Source organism: Alosa pseudoharengus, unplaced genomic scaffold (genome assembly GCF_046254945.1).
Source record: "Alosa pseudoharengus isolate Yale_2024_CS ecotype anadromous, Long Island Sound unplaced genomic scaffold, YU_APseudo_1.1 YU_APseudo_1.1_scf_141, whole genome shotgun sequence".
NCBI lineage: Eukaryota > Metazoa > Chordata > Actinopteri > Clupeiformes > Clupeidae > Alosa > Alosa pseudoharengus.
The window spans coordinates 42,552-55,306 of NW_027468611.1; the positions used below are offsets into that span (position 1 = coordinate 42,552).

At 42.0% G+C, this 12,755-nt stretch overlaps 34 non-coding genes across 34 annotated transcripts; all 34 read right to left on the reverse strand.

The window, feature by feature from the left end:
• Nucleotides 1–1,164: 1,164 nt before the first annotated feature.
• Nucleotides 1,165–1,237, reverse strand: trnav-cac (transfer RNA valine (anticodon CAC)). The gene has a single exon. It is a non-coding gene; the product is annotated as a tRNA-Val (tRNA).
• A 109-nt stretch (nucleotides 1,238–1,346) lies between these two features.
• On the reverse strand, nucleotides 1,347–1,419 carry trnav-aac (transfer RNA valine (anticodon AAC)). Its single transcript has one exon. It is a non-coding gene; the product is annotated as a tRNA-Val (tRNA).
• Nucleotides 1,420–1,522: 103 nt separating this feature from the next.
• Nucleotides 1,523–1,595, reverse strand: trnav-uac (transfer RNA valine (anticodon UAC)). Its single transcript has one exon. It is a non-coding gene; the product is annotated as a tRNA-Val (tRNA).
• Nucleotides 1,596–1,705: 110 nt separating this feature from the next.
• trnav-aac (transfer RNA valine (anticodon AAC)) lies at nucleotides 1,706–1,778 on the reverse strand. Its single transcript has one exon. It is a non-coding gene; the product is annotated as a tRNA-Val (tRNA).
• Nucleotides 1,779–1,888: 110 nt separating this feature from the next.
• On the reverse strand, nucleotides 1,889–1,961 carry trnav-cac (transfer RNA valine (anticodon CAC)). The gene has a single exon. It is a non-coding gene; the product is annotated as a tRNA-Val (tRNA).
• Nucleotides 1,962–2,067: 106 nt separating this feature from the next.
• Nucleotides 2,068–2,140, reverse strand: trnav-cac (transfer RNA valine (anticodon CAC)). Its single transcript has one exon. It is a non-coding gene; the product is annotated as a tRNA-Val (tRNA).
• A 109-nt stretch (nucleotides 2,141–2,249) lies between these two features.
• On the reverse strand, nucleotides 2,250–2,322 carry trnav-aac (transfer RNA valine (anticodon AAC)). Its single transcript has one exon. It is a non-coding gene; the product is annotated as a tRNA-Val (tRNA).
• A 110-nt stretch (nucleotides 2,323–2,432) lies between these two features.
• trnav-cac (transfer RNA valine (anticodon CAC)) lies at nucleotides 2,433–2,505 on the reverse strand. Its single transcript has one exon. It is a non-coding gene; the product is annotated as a tRNA-Val (tRNA).
• Nucleotides 2,506–2,615: 110 nt separating this feature from the next.
• trnav-uac (transfer RNA valine (anticodon UAC)) lies at nucleotides 2,616–2,688 on the reverse strand. Its single transcript has one exon. It is a non-coding gene; the product is annotated as a tRNA-Val (tRNA).
• Nucleotides 2,689–2,798: 110 nt separating this feature from the next.
• trnav-cac (transfer RNA valine (anticodon CAC)) lies at nucleotides 2,799–2,871 on the reverse strand. The gene has a single exon. It is a non-coding gene; the product is annotated as a tRNA-Val (tRNA).
• A 106-nt stretch (nucleotides 2,872–2,977) lies between these two features.
• Nucleotides 2,978–3,050, reverse strand: trnav-cac (transfer RNA valine (anticodon CAC)). Its single transcript has one exon. It is a non-coding gene; the product is annotated as a tRNA-Val (tRNA).
• A 109-nt stretch (nucleotides 3,051–3,159) lies between these two features.
• On the reverse strand, nucleotides 3,160–3,232 carry trnav-cac (transfer RNA valine (anticodon CAC)). The gene has a single exon. It is a non-coding gene; the product is annotated as a tRNA-Val (tRNA).
• A 110-nt stretch (nucleotides 3,233–3,342) lies between these two features.
• trnav-uac (transfer RNA valine (anticodon UAC)) lies at nucleotides 3,343–3,415 on the reverse strand. The gene has a single exon. It is a non-coding gene; the product is annotated as a tRNA-Val (tRNA).
• A 110-nt stretch (nucleotides 3,416–3,525) lies between these two features.
• On the reverse strand, nucleotides 3,526–3,598 carry trnav-uac (transfer RNA valine (anticodon UAC)). The gene has a single exon. It is a non-coding gene; the product is annotated as a tRNA-Val (tRNA).
• A 110-nt stretch (nucleotides 3,599–3,708) lies between these two features.
• On the reverse strand, nucleotides 3,709–3,781 carry trnag-ccc (transfer RNA glycine (anticodon CCC)). The gene has a single exon. It is a non-coding gene; the product is annotated as a tRNA-Gly (tRNA).
• A 110-nt stretch (nucleotides 3,782–3,891) lies between these two features.
• Nucleotides 3,892–3,964, reverse strand: trnav-uac (transfer RNA valine (anticodon UAC)). The gene has a single exon. It is a non-coding gene; the product is annotated as a tRNA-Val (tRNA).
• Nucleotides 3,965–4,074: 110 nt separating this feature from the next.
• trnav-cac (transfer RNA valine (anticodon CAC)) lies at nucleotides 4,075–4,147 on the reverse strand. Its single transcript has one exon. It is a non-coding gene; the product is annotated as a tRNA-Val (tRNA).
• A 5,511-nt stretch (nucleotides 4,148–9,658) lies between these two features.
• trnav-aac (transfer RNA valine (anticodon AAC)) lies at nucleotides 9,659–9,731 on the reverse strand. The gene has a single exon. It is a non-coding gene; the product is annotated as a tRNA-Val (tRNA).
• Nucleotides 9,732–9,841: 110 nt separating this feature from the next.
• On the reverse strand, nucleotides 9,842–9,914 carry trnav-cac (transfer RNA valine (anticodon CAC)). Its single transcript has one exon. It is a non-coding gene; the product is annotated as a tRNA-Val (tRNA).
• Nucleotides 9,915–10,024: 110 nt separating this feature from the next.
• Nucleotides 10,025–10,097, reverse strand: trnav-uac (transfer RNA valine (anticodon UAC)). Its single transcript has one exon. It is a non-coding gene; the product is annotated as a tRNA-Val (tRNA).
• Nucleotides 10,098–10,207: 110 nt separating this feature from the next.
• Nucleotides 10,208–10,280, reverse strand: trnav-cac (transfer RNA valine (anticodon CAC)). Its single transcript has one exon. It is a non-coding gene; the product is annotated as a tRNA-Val (tRNA).
• Nucleotides 10,281–10,389: 109 nt separating this feature from the next.
• Nucleotides 10,390–10,462, reverse strand: trnav-aac (transfer RNA valine (anticodon AAC)). Its single transcript has one exon. It is a non-coding gene; the product is annotated as a tRNA-Val (tRNA).
• Nucleotides 10,463–10,572: 110 nt separating this feature from the next.
• Nucleotides 10,573–10,645, reverse strand: trnav-cac (transfer RNA valine (anticodon CAC)). The gene has a single exon. It is a non-coding gene; the product is annotated as a tRNA-Val (tRNA).
• A 110-nt stretch (nucleotides 10,646–10,755) lies between these two features.
• On the reverse strand, nucleotides 10,756–10,828 carry trnav-aac (transfer RNA valine (anticodon AAC)). The gene has a single exon. It is a non-coding gene; the product is annotated as a tRNA-Val (tRNA).
• Nucleotides 10,829–10,938: 110 nt separating this feature from the next.
• trnav-cac (transfer RNA valine (anticodon CAC)) lies at nucleotides 10,939–11,011 on the reverse strand. Its single transcript has one exon. It is a non-coding gene; the product is annotated as a tRNA-Val (tRNA).
• A 110-nt stretch (nucleotides 11,012–11,121) lies between these two features.
• On the reverse strand, nucleotides 11,122–11,194 carry trnav-uac (transfer RNA valine (anticodon UAC)). The gene has a single exon. It is a non-coding gene; the product is annotated as a tRNA-Val (tRNA).
• Nucleotides 11,195–11,304: 110 nt separating this feature from the next.
• Nucleotides 11,305–11,377, reverse strand: trnav-cac (transfer RNA valine (anticodon CAC)). The gene has a single exon. It is a non-coding gene; the product is annotated as a tRNA-Val (tRNA).
• A 109-nt stretch (nucleotides 11,378–11,486) lies between these two features.
• trnav-aac (transfer RNA valine (anticodon AAC)) lies at nucleotides 11,487–11,559 on the reverse strand. Its single transcript has one exon. It is a non-coding gene; the product is annotated as a tRNA-Val (tRNA).
• A 110-nt stretch (nucleotides 11,560–11,669) lies between these two features.
• On the reverse strand, nucleotides 11,670–11,742 carry trnav-uac (transfer RNA valine (anticodon UAC)). Its single transcript has one exon. It is a non-coding gene; the product is annotated as a tRNA-Val (tRNA).
• Nucleotides 11,743–11,852: 110 nt separating this feature from the next.
• trnav-aac (transfer RNA valine (anticodon AAC)) lies at nucleotides 11,853–11,925 on the reverse strand. Its single transcript has one exon. It is a non-coding gene; the product is annotated as a tRNA-Val (tRNA).
• Nucleotides 11,926–12,035: 110 nt separating this feature from the next.
• On the reverse strand, nucleotides 12,036–12,108 carry trnav-cac (transfer RNA valine (anticodon CAC)). The gene has a single exon. It is a non-coding gene; the product is annotated as a tRNA-Val (tRNA).
• A 110-nt stretch (nucleotides 12,109–12,218) lies between these two features.
• Nucleotides 12,219–12,291, reverse strand: trnav-cac (transfer RNA valine (anticodon CAC)). The gene has a single exon. It is a non-coding gene; the product is annotated as a tRNA-Val (tRNA).
• Nucleotides 12,292–12,401: 110 nt separating this feature from the next.
• trnav-uac (transfer RNA valine (anticodon UAC)) lies at nucleotides 12,402–12,474 on the reverse strand. Its single transcript has one exon. It is a non-coding gene; the product is annotated as a tRNA-Val (tRNA).
• Nucleotides 12,475–12,584: 110 nt separating this feature from the next.
• On the reverse strand, nucleotides 12,585–12,657 carry trnav-cac (transfer RNA valine (anticodon CAC)). The gene has a single exon. It is a non-coding gene; the product is annotated as a tRNA-Val (tRNA).
• Between the last annotated feature and the right edge of the window lie 98 nt (nucleotides 12,658–12,755).

Sequence of the window (12,755 nt, forward strand, 5' to 3'; positions counted from 1 at the left end):
TCTTCTCCACACCTGGGGGGGGAAAAAGAAGGTTACATGGGACCACACAAAAATCAAGAAATACCATATACTTACCTGCCAGTTTAAAAACCTAAGCCAAGCTAATTAAAGCTAAACTAAGGGCTAAAAAGGCCATATAACATCCTAAGCTAACATAAGCTAACCTACAAAAAATAACTAAAGACAAAAAAAAGTATAAAAGATTAAAAAAAAGTATGTATCTGGTGTTGGGACTAAAAGCTAAATTAAGGACTAATATAAGTTCTACAAAAAGAGGAAAGGTAGTTTAATAGGGACATTCATCCCGCCTCGCCTCTATTCGGACCATTGGCTAATTGCTGAGTCCTAGAATAGGCAACCTTTTGCTAAGGGCTAGATGCCACATCTAAAAGATAGGCACTATTCCTGGTTCTAAGCTGACATAAGCTAGAACCTTAAAACTACCCTGCCAGATAACTACACTAAAAAAAGAAAATTATTTCAAACACTGGTAGCGACTATAAAAGGGAGGAGCGTCATATATCGCCCTCATTCTGTCCCTGGCCATCCAAGGAGCAACATGCCCCAGCCTGATGAAGACACATAAACGTCGAAACGTTGCAACTAAGGGAGCATGCTTGCCAACCCTAATTTTTGGAAACACCATAGCCTTATTTTTGGCATGGTTCTATGGCTATTTTGCCTGACCTTAACCCAATTTGGGGAACTTTCTACTCCTACGGCTATTGCCTAAACTTAACCCATTTCGGGGAATTTGTTCATAGTCATAGCTACATAGTAGCATGACATTGGCTATTACGTCTATTTGGACTAGGCCTATACCATACCATTACCCTAACCCTAACCTCACGGCTACTTGCCTAATTTTTTAAGCCTATTTAGGCTAACCCTAATCTTACGGCTACTTGCCTAATTTTTAAAGCCTATTTAGGCTGGTGTGGGGAAGCCCCGATGAAGAGGGGGAAGGACCGTGCCTAACGTGAGTCCTGGACTTCGGTCCAGGACCGCGGATACTTACCTTTACCTAACCCTAACCCTAACCCTATATGGAAACATCCTGAAGGAAGAAGTCACCTCCGTGACTTTTGGCAAGTCAAATTCTAGTAGAAGACATTTTGAGATGCAGTAATTCAGATCAATGCAAGATCCTTCCAAATAAGAATTTGTTTCCACCCATTTTCGAACTGGGGACCTTTCGCGTGTGAGGCGAACGTGATAACCACTACACTATGGAAACATCCTGAAAAAAAGGTCACCTCGATTACTTTTGACAAGTCAAACTCTAGTTGAAGACATCATAAGATAGAAATATTAAGCTAAATGCAAGATCCTTCCAAATAAGAATCTGTTTCCACCCAGTTTCGAACTGGGGACCTTTCGCGTGTTAGGCGAACGTGATAACCACTACACTATGGAAACATCCTGAAGGAAGAAGTCACCTCCATGACTTTTGGCAAGTCAAATTCTAGTAGAAGACATTTTGAGATGCAGTAATTCAGATCGATCCCTCCAAATAAGAATCTGTTTCCACCCAGTTTCGAACTGGGGACCTTTCGCGTGTAAAGCGAACGTGATAACCACTACACTATGGAAACATCCTGAAGGAAGAAGTCACCTCCATGACTTTTGGCAAGTCAAATTCTAGTAGAAGACTTTTTGAGATGCAGTAATTCAGATCAATGCAAGATCCTTCCAAATAAGAATTTGTTTCCACCCAGTTTCGAACTAGGGACCTTTCGCGTGTTAGGCGAACGTGATAACCACTACACTATGGAAACATCCTGAAGGAAGAAGTCACCTCCGTGACTTTTGGCAAGTCAAATTCTAGTAGAAGACATTTTGAGATGCAGTAATTCAGATCAATGCAAGATCCTTCCAAATAAGAATTTGTTTCCACCCAGTTTCGAACTGGGGACCTTTCGCGTGTGAGGCGAACGTGATAACCACTACACTATGGAAACATCCTGAAAAAAAGGTCACCTCGATTACTTTTGACAAGTCAAACTCTAGTTGAAGACATAAGATAGAAATATTAAGCTAAATGCAAGATCCTTCCAAATAAGAATCTGTTTCCACCCAGTTTCAAACTGGGGACCTTTCGCGTGTGAGGCGAACGTGATAACCACTACACTATGGAAACATCCTGAAAAAAAGGTCACCTCGATTACTTTTGACAAGTCAAACTCTAGTTGAAGACATCATAAGATAGAAATATTAAGCTAAATGCAAGATCCTTCCAAATAAGAATCTGTTTCCACCCAGTTTCGAACTGGGGACCTTTCGCGTGTTAGGCGAATGTGATAACCACTACACTATGGAAACATCCTGAAGGAAGAAGTCACCTCCATGACTTTTGGCAAGTCAAATTCTAGTAGAAGACATTTTGAGATGCAGTAATTCAGATCAATGCAAGATCCTTCCAAATAAGAATTTGTTTCCACACAGTTTCGAACTGGGGACCTTTCACGTGTGAGGCGAACGTGAAAACCACTACACTATGGAAACAACTTGAAGGAAGAAGTCACCTCTGTGACATTTGGCAAGTCAAATTCTAGTAAAAGACTTTTTGAGATGCAGTACTTCAGATCATTGCAAGATCCCTCCAAATAAGAATCTGTTTCCACCCAGTTTCGAACTGGGGACCTTTCGCGTGTAAAGCGAACGTGATAACCACTACACTATGGAAACATCCTGAAGGAAGAAGTCACCTCCGTGACTTTTGGCAAGTCAAATTCTAGTAGAAGACATTTTGAGATGCAGTAATTCAGATCAATGCAAGATCCTTCCAAATAAGAATTTGTTTCCACCCAGTTTCGAACTGGGGACCTTTCGCGTGTGAGGCGAACGTGATAACCACTACACTATGGAAACATCCTGAAAAAAAGGTCACCTCGATTACTTTTGACAAGTCAAACTCTAGTTGAAGACATAAGATAGAAATATTAAGCTAAATGCGAGATCCTTCCAAATAAGAATCTGTTTCCACCCAGTTTCGAACTGGGGACCTTTCGCGTGTGAGGCGAACGTGATAACCAATACACTATGGAAACATCCTGAAAAAAACGTCACTTCGATTACTTTTGACAAGTCAAACTCTAGTTGAAGACATCATAAGATAGAAATATTAAGCTAAATGCAAGATCCTTCCAAATAAGAATCTGTTTCCGCCCAGTTTCGAACTGGGGACCTTTCGCGTGTGAGGCGAACGTGATAACCACTACACTATGGAAACATCCTGAAGGAAGAAGTCACCTCCATGACTTTTGGCAAGTCAAATTCTAGTAGAAGACATTTTGAGATGCAGTAATTCAGATCAATGCAAGATCCTTCCAAATAAGAATTTGTTTCCACCCAGTTTCGAACTGGGGACCTTTCGCGTGTAAAGCGAACATGATAACCACTACACTATGGAAACATCCTGAAGGAAGAAGTCACCTCCATGACTTTTGGCAAGTCAAATTCTAGTAGAAGACTTTTTGAGATGCAGTACTTAAGATCATTGCAAGATCCCTCCAAATAAGAATCTGTTTCCACCCAGTTTCGAACTGGGGACCTTTCGCGTGTAAAGCGAACGTGATAACCACTACACTATGGAAACATCCTGAAGGAAGAAGTCACCTCCATGACTTTTGGCAAGTCAAATTCTAGTAGAAGACATTTTGAGATGCAGTAATTCAGATCAATGCAAGATCCTTCCAAATAAGAATTTGTTTCCACACAGTTTCGAACTGGGGACCTTTCACGTGGGAGGCGAACGTGATAACCACTACACTATGGAAACAACTTGAAGGAAGAAGTCACCTCTGTGACATTTGGCAAGTCAAATTCTAGTAAAAGACTTTTTGAGATGCAGTACTTCAGATCATTGCAAGATCCCTCCAAATAAGAATCTGTTTCCACCCAGTTTCGAACTGGGGACCTTTAGCGTGTAAAGCCAACGTGATAACCACTACACTATGGAAACATCCTGAAGGAAGAAGTCACCTCCGTGACTTTTGGCAAGTCAAATTCTAGTAGAAGACATTTTGAGATGCAGTAATTCAGATCAATGCAAGATCCTTCCAAATAAGAATTTGTTTCCACCCAGTTTCGAACTGGGGACCTTTCGCGTGTGAGGCGAACGTGATAACCACTACACTATGGAAACATCCTGAAAAAAAGGTCACCTCGATTACTTTTGACAAGTCAAACTCTAGTTGAAGACATAAGATAGAAATATTAAGCTAAATGCAAGATCCTTCCAAATAAGAATCTGTTTCCACCCAGTTTCGAACTGGGGACCTTTCGCGAGGGAGCCGTGGATAGTTAACCCTTTAGGCGCCAGAGGTTTTTTTCCGAAACGATCAATTTTGGCATCTTCATTTCAAAAGGCTATATCTTAAAAGTGATAAGAGATAGAGACTTTCTGTAAATTAGAGAAATATTAAGGATGACCCAAAGTTTATGTAGAGATTAAATGTTTATATCTAATTTGCATATTATGACGTCATATGGTGGCGGCCATCTTGGATTATAGAATTTTCATGAAAAGTCGCATGTTTGAATGATAAAATGCACCACTTCTTTCCCCCCAAAATGTCCCTCACCTTCTGTATGCTATATTGCACAATACTGAATGCTCAGGTAAATAGTAAGTAGTGAACAAACTGTGTAAATCATTACTAATAAATGGCAGAAACAAACCAAATGCATGTAGCGGTAGACTGGCCTTTTGCTGTAGAGATTTTCCATTTACTACATACAGTAGGCACTCTGATTCCATGTATGGGGCACATATATATTATTCAGATGACACACAAACACAAGTAGACAAGACCTGTTTAGTTCAAAAGCTCATTTGCCACGGCAAGGCACAGATCAGGAGTGATATGACGAGACAAGACAAGAGACAATGTTAGTAATTTTTTTTTTTTGTTTTTGTTTATGTTTTTTTGTTTTTTTTCTTAGCTGACAAAGACACACACATCACAAGGACATGAACACACAAAAAGGAACACATAGTGTACTGTATGTCCTAAATGATCAGGGAAGTAGATAGCAAATCAACAGTGTAAATCATTACTAATAAATGGCTGACGTTTTTTTTTTATGTAGCAGGCCTTTTGCTGTAGAGATAATGACTCCCTATCCCTATCCATACAGGGCCGGCATTCCCATCATCTTGTGATAGACTATGCATGACCTAATGTGTGTGTGTGTGTGTGTGGGAGAGGGAGAGGGAGAGAGCGTGTCACCACCTCCACCATGCGAGCAGCATGGCCAGATCTGCCTCGCGCGCGCCGAGTGGAGAGAATTTGCGCAGCTCGGACTAGGCCTACTGTCATTCTCATTGCGACTCCCCACACTGCCACTACGTTCCCCCCTAACTGTCCTATGAGCACTTCGACCTCGTCTAACATACCCAGTGGCATTATTAGACAAAGGCTCCACCACGTTACTGTCGCCGCGAGTGTGGAGAGGCACACGTTCAGAAGACAGAAGCTAGCGCTATGGACATTATGCTACCTCCACTATGCTACCTCCAGCCTCGTTCGCCACACCACTAACACCCAGCTAACTTCCCGATGAACACTCCTAACCCGTGAAACATTATTCCCACCAGTGACATTGGGCAAACGATTCAACGTTTGTGCTTGGTGTAAGCTAAACTATGGAGTAAACTCTCACTTTGTCCAGCTGCATCATTGCAAGGCACGGACGCATCTGAAGCCTCACTAAACAATTCACCGTCATTTTCTAAAGGCAGATATTCCCCTTCAGAATCAGGGTCCGCGAATAGAAGACCCAACACTTCATTTCAGGTAAACTTTTTTGATGCCATTAGACGATAATCTAATGCAAATACTCGCTGACGTTGACAATATCGCTCTGACAAAGTGGCTCACACGCACACTAGCTCCGGTATTTCACGCACTGATTCAATGCTCTGTAGCTCAAAAGTTTTGTTCAAAGCGTGACCTTTTTCGGACTCGGGGATGACGTATGACATGTCTGCCATCTAGTGGAGTGGAAGTCGAACGAAATATGACACCCTATTTGACTAAATCGGCCGTTTTATTCAGTACCGCATCTTGTCGACTATAGTCGCCTGTGGCGGTTAGAGGGTTAAGCTTAACTTTCTTAACTTTTCCCATTCATTCTCTATGGTAGTTCTTAACACTACGGATGCAATATGCTTTTGTCCACTACGCATTTTGGCGCTGTTGCGCTGTTGAGCTGCTTTTTAAAAAATATTGGCAGCCATCTTTGAATCGTTTGTTGTGGTCGGCGTTACCGATGACATTTATCGGACTGACTTTTTACTCTCAGGTAAGTTTGGTCTAATTATGTTCTATCCAATGAATGAAACTCGGTGTATTTTTGGATACTTTGTCTGATATTCATGATTTTACGTGATAATATCTTGTTAGCGCCGTACTGACACATTCTCTGCCACCAATTGGCTAGGCTAGCACCGCTTGTTTACATTCAAGTAGCTAGGTTCGATCTCTCTGAAATGCGTTTAAAATGCGATCAGACTATTGGTTTTACGTGTTGAAGCCTTGGAGAATGTACTGCTACTGTGTGGACTCGAAATGTAAAGTGCAAATATGCTTTAGATGCGTTAGAATATCAACCACGATTAGCATGCTAGCAGCTAAAAGCATTGAAAATGAATGAGCTACCAATCGCCACTGTAAAGACCTGACGATCACTGGAAATACTTTAAAAACGTGATCAGACACCCTAGCTCACTTCTTAAGACCATAGAGATGGTGTTACAACAGTTTGGAGTTGGAATTTGAGGTGTAAACATGCTTTTGAAGTGTAAACATGTCAACCGGGAATTCCATGCTAAAAACAGTGATGAATGAATGGACTATCTTTGTTTACTACTTTTACGAGGACTGGGGGTCTCTGTAAATGTATTTAAGCCCTCATCCGATAATCTGGCTAGCATGTTTAGACCCTCTAGATGTTTTTACTACATTGTGAAATCGAAATTCTAAGTCTAAGTATGCTTTAGATATGTAAACAGAACACCTGATTTTTTTATGTGTGTTAATGACTACACCACTATCAAACTAATAGTGATAGCCTATTATTACAACTCCAGGGATCTGTGTGTGTCTTCAAAATGGATTCCATATGGTGTGATTTAAATTGTTTGTCTTTTCCTCATAGAAAGTTGCGTCTGTGTCCTCCTTTAGGTTTGAGTCCGCGTCCTCCCAACTGACCCTGTGGCTCTCCGCTGCAGCAGAACTGGCCCTTGAGTACCGCCAGAAGGGGACCACTACCTAGAAGATCAAGAGGGTGGACAGGGTGTGCATGGAGGCAAGGGACACAGTGGCACTGAAAGGAGGCGACCCCAAAGCGTGATGTGCGCAGGCTGATGGGTCGGGCGCCGATACAGCTGTGTGAGCTAAATCAATGGATACTCTCCCAATGGTAGGTCAAATGTTTTAGCACAACGCTGTGGTCATATTCAGTTACCCGCTTTAAGGACTGTACATAAATGGTGACATTTAATTATTTGTACAGGTCCGTCAGAACACAAAGGGAGACAGAGAGGACTGTGGTGGCACCTTGACCAGGCACTGCAGACGGGCTCAGCAGGGTCGACCCAGAACCCAGCAGCATCGGCAACGTATCGTCCAGCAGCAGTGGACCCACAGCCCAGCAGCAGTGGCGGTGTATAGTCTGACAGCAGTCGACCCAGGGCCCAGCAGCATCGACAGTGTATCGTGCAGCAGTAGCTGACCCACAGCCCAGCAGCAGTGGCGGTGTATCGTCTGACAGCAGTCGACCCAGGGCCCAGCAGCATCGACAGTGTATCGTCCAGCAGTAGCTGACCCACAGCCCAGCAGCAGTGGCGGTGTATCGTCTGTCAGCAGTGGCGGGTTCAGCAGTGGCGGTGTATCGTCTGACAGCAGTCGACCCAGGGCCCAGCAGCATCGACAGTGTATCGTCCAGCAGTAGTGGACCCACAGCCCAGCAGCAGTGGCGGTGTATCGTCTGTCAGCAGTGGCGGGTTCAGCAGTGGCGGGTTTAGCAGTGGTGGTGTATCGTCTGTCAGCAGTGGCGGGTTCAGCAGTGGCGGTGTATCGTCTGACAGCAGCGGCCGGTTTAGCAGTGGCGGGTTTAGCAGTGGTGGGGGATCGTCTGACAGCAGCCGACCCAGGGCCCAGCAGCATCGGCAGTGTATCATCCAGCAGTAGCTGACCCAGGGCCCAGCAGCATCAGCAATGACAGCAGCGCACCCAGGGCCCAGCAGCATCAGCAATGACAGCAGTGCACCCAGGACCCAGCAGCATCGGCAGTGTATCGTCCAGCCGTAGCAGACTCAGGGCCAGCAGCAGTATCAGTGTATCGCCCAGCAGCAGTGTCTAAGTGTATCGTCTAGCAGCAGCCGACCCACACGCACACAGGCACACACACACACACACACACACACACACACACACACACACACACACACTTTGCCTTCTTCAGCTGGTGTTCATTTAGTCATAGAATGCTGTTCTCCAATGTTCTGTAATGTTTTGTATCACTTAATATAATCCTTTTTATAGTCTTACCATGCCATTGTTGTTTTATATTATTGATTGAATGGACATTATTGTTTATTTTTGCTTTTTCCCTCATTTTCATGACTTATTTTATTAGGCTATTGATTGAATTGACATTGTTGTTTAGTATTATTATTCTCCTTATTATAGTTTGACCAACATTCTAATCTGTTCCCTGTTAAATTTTAAATATTATGTTGTTTTTTTATGTGTGTGTCACTTTGGACAAAGGCGTCTGCAAAATCCCATAACCATAACTTAATTATTTAATTTAACAACTTGTATTACTTTTTAGAGATGATTTTATCACACACTCACACACACGCTGTCACGCACACCTTCACACGCACACAGGCTTAGACACACACGTGCACACACTGCCTGTCACGCACGCACGCACACACACACACACACAGAATGCTGTTTTTTTTAACCAATGTTGTTCATAACTGTTTACTATCTGTAATTTATAACTTGTTCACAAATAAAATGGAACCTTTCTTCTGAAATACTACACATTGCCTTTCTTTTTTCTTCTGGAAGACATTAATGATAATTAAACAAAAAATAAGAGAATAACTGGAAAAGTACTCTCCTCTGCAATGTTGCATTATATTATTATTATTATTATTATTATTATTATTATTATTATAATTATTATTATTATTATTGCAGTATTGTACTGTGCTGAAGGAGCAGCATTTCTTCCATCAAAAACAAATTATATAAAATATTAAGTTATATTTTACATTTGCAGTTGAACATTTATTTAAAGAATAATTATTTCCAATCCCTTCCACTCATTTTTTTCATATTTCATAATGTTTCTGACGGGATTCGAACCCGTGCCTTTCAATTAAATAATTAAATAATAAAATAGATAATGATATGCACAGGGCAGAATAAAGCTTCAATCTGATTGGCTGTTTCTCCGTTACACCTATACACGGCTGGCCCCCGCGTGTGAGGCGAACGTGATAACCACTACACTATGGAAACACCCTGAAGGAAGAAGTCACCTCTGTGACATTTGGCAAGTCAAATTCTAGTAGAAGACATTTTGAGATGCAGTAATTCAGATCAATGCAAGATCCTTCCAAATAAGAAATTGTTTCCACCCAGTTTCGAACTGGGGACCTTTCGCGTGTTAGGCGAACGTGATAACCACTACACTATGGAAACATCCTGAAGGAAGAAGTCACCTCCGTGACTTTTGGCAAGTCAAATTCTAGTAGAAGACATTTTGAGATGCAGTAATTCAGATCAATGCAAGATCCTTCCGAATAAGAATTTGTTTCCACCCAGTTTCGAACTGGGGACCTTTCGCGTGTGAGGCGAACGTGATAACCACTACACTATGGAAACAACTTGAAGGAAGAAGTCACCTCTGTGACATTTGGCAAGTCAAATTCTAGTAAAAGACTTTTTGAGATGCAGTACTTCAGATCATTGCAAGATCCCTCCAAATAACAATCTGTTTCCACCCAGTTTCGAACTGGGGACCTTTCGCGTGTAAAGCGAACGTGATAACCACTACACTATGGAAACATCCTGAAGGAAGAAGTCACCTCCATGACTTTTGGCAAGTCAAATTCTAGTAGAAGACATTTTGAGATGCAGTAATTCAGATCAATGCAAGATCCTTTCAAATAAGAAATTGTTTCCACCCAGTTTCGAACTGGGGACCTTTCGCGTGTGAGGCGAACGTGATAACCACTACACTATGGAAACATCCTGAAAAAAAGGTCACCTCGATTACTTTTGACAAGTCAAACTCTAGTTGAAGACATCATAAGATAGAAATATTAAGCTAAATGCAAGATCCTTCCAAATAAGAATCTGTTTCCACCCAGTTTCGAACTGGGGACCTTTCGCGTGTTAGGCGAACGTGATAACCACTACACTATGGAAACATCCTGAAGGAAGAAGTCACCTCCATGACTTTTGGCAAGTCAAATTCTAGTAGAAGACATTTTGAGATGCAGTAATTCAGATCAATGCAAGATCCTTTCAAATAAGAAATTGTTTCCACCCAGTTTCGAACTGGGGACCTTTCGCGTGTGAGGCGAACGTGATAACCACTACACTATGGAAACACCCTGAAGGAAGAAGTCACCTCTGTGACATTTGGCAAGTCAAATTCTAGTAGAAGACATTTTGAGATGCAGTAATTCAGATCAATGGAAGATCCTTCCAAATAAGAATTTGTTTCCACCCAGTTTCGAACTGGGGACCTTTCGCGTGTTAGGCGAACGTGATAACCACTACACTAAGGAAACATCCTGAAGGAAGAAGTCACCTCCGTGACTTTTGGCAAGTCAAATTCTAGTAGAAGACATTTTGAGATGCAGTAATTCAGATCAATGCAAGATCCTTCCGAATAAGAATTTGTTTCCACCCAGTTTCGAACTGGGGACCTTTCGCGTGTGAGGCGAACGTGATAACCACTACACTATGGAAACAACTTGAAGGAAGAAGTCACCTCTGTGACATTTGGCAAGTAAAATTCTAGTAAAAGACTTTTTGAGATGCAGTACTTCAGATCATTGCAAGATCCCTCCAAATAAGAATCTGTTTCCACCCAGTTTCGAACTGGGGACCTTTCGCGTGTAAAGCGAACGTGATAACCACTACACTATGGAAACATCCTGAAGGAAGAAGTCACCTCCATGACTTTTGGCAAGTCAAATTCTAGTAGAAGACATTTTGAGATGCAGTAATTCAGATCAATGCAAGATCCTTCCAAATAAGAAATTGTTTCCACCCAGTTTCGAACTGGGGACCTTTCGCGTGTGAGGCGAACGTGATAACCACTACACTATGGAAACATCCTGAAAAAAAGGTCACCTCGATTACTTTTGACAAGTCAAACTCTAGTTGAAGACATCATAAGATAGAAATATTAAGCTAAATGTAAGATCCTTCCAAATAAGAATCTGTTTCCACCCAGTTTCGAACTGGGGACTTTTCGCGTGTTAGGCGAACGTGATAACCACTACACTATGGAAACAACTTGAAGGAAGAAGTCACCTCTGTGACATTTGGCAAGTAAAATTCTAGTAAAAGACTTTTTGAGATGCAGTACTTCAGATCATTGCAAGATCCCTCCAAATAAGAATCTGTTTCCACCCAGTTTCGAACTGGGGACCTTTCGCGTGTAAAGCGAACGTGATAACCACTACACTATGGAAACATCCTGAAGGAAGAAGTCACCTCCATGACTTTTGGCAAGTAAAATTCTAGTAAAAGACTTTTTGAGATGCAGTACTTCAGATCATTGCAAGATCCTTCCAAATAAGAATCTGTTTCCACCCAGTTTCGAACTGGGGACCTTTCGCGTGTTAGGCGAACGTGATAACCACTACACTATGGAAACATCCTGAAGGAAGAAGTCACCTCCATGACTTTTGGCAAGTCAAATTCTAGTAGAAGACATTTTGAGATGCAGTAATTCAGATCAATGCAAGATCCTTTCAAATAAGAAATTGTTTCCACCCAGTTTCGAACTGGGGACCTTTCGCGTGTGAGGCGAACGTGATAACCACTACACTATGGAAACATCCTGAAGGAAGAAGTCACCTCCGTGACTTTTGGCAAGTCAAATTCTAGTAGAAGACATTTTGAGATGCAGTAATTCAGATCAATGCAAGATCCTTCCGAATAAGAATTTGTTTCCACCCAGTTTCGAACTGGGGACCTTTCGTGTGTGAGGCGAACGTGATAACCACTACACTATGGAAACAACTTGAAGGAAGAAGTCACCTCTGTGACATTTGGCAAGTCAAATTCTAGTAAAAGACTTTTTGAGATGCAGTACTTCAGATCATTGCAAGATCCCTCCAAATAAGAATCTGTTTCCACCCAGTTTCGAACTGGGGACCTTTCGCGTGTAAAGCGAACGTGATAACCACTACACTATGGAAACATCCTGAAGGAAGAAGTCACCTCCATGACTTTTGGCAAGTCAAATTCTAGTAGAAGACATTTTGAGATGCAGTAATTCAGATCAATGCAAGATCCTTCCAAATAAGAAATTGTTTCCACCCAGTTTCGAACTGGGGACCTTTCGCGTGTGAGGCGAACGTGATAACCACTACACTATGGAAACATCCTGAAAAAAAGGTCACCTCGATTACTTTTGACAAGTCAAACTCTAGTTGAAGACATCATAAGATAGAAATATTAAGCTAAATGCAAGATCCTTCC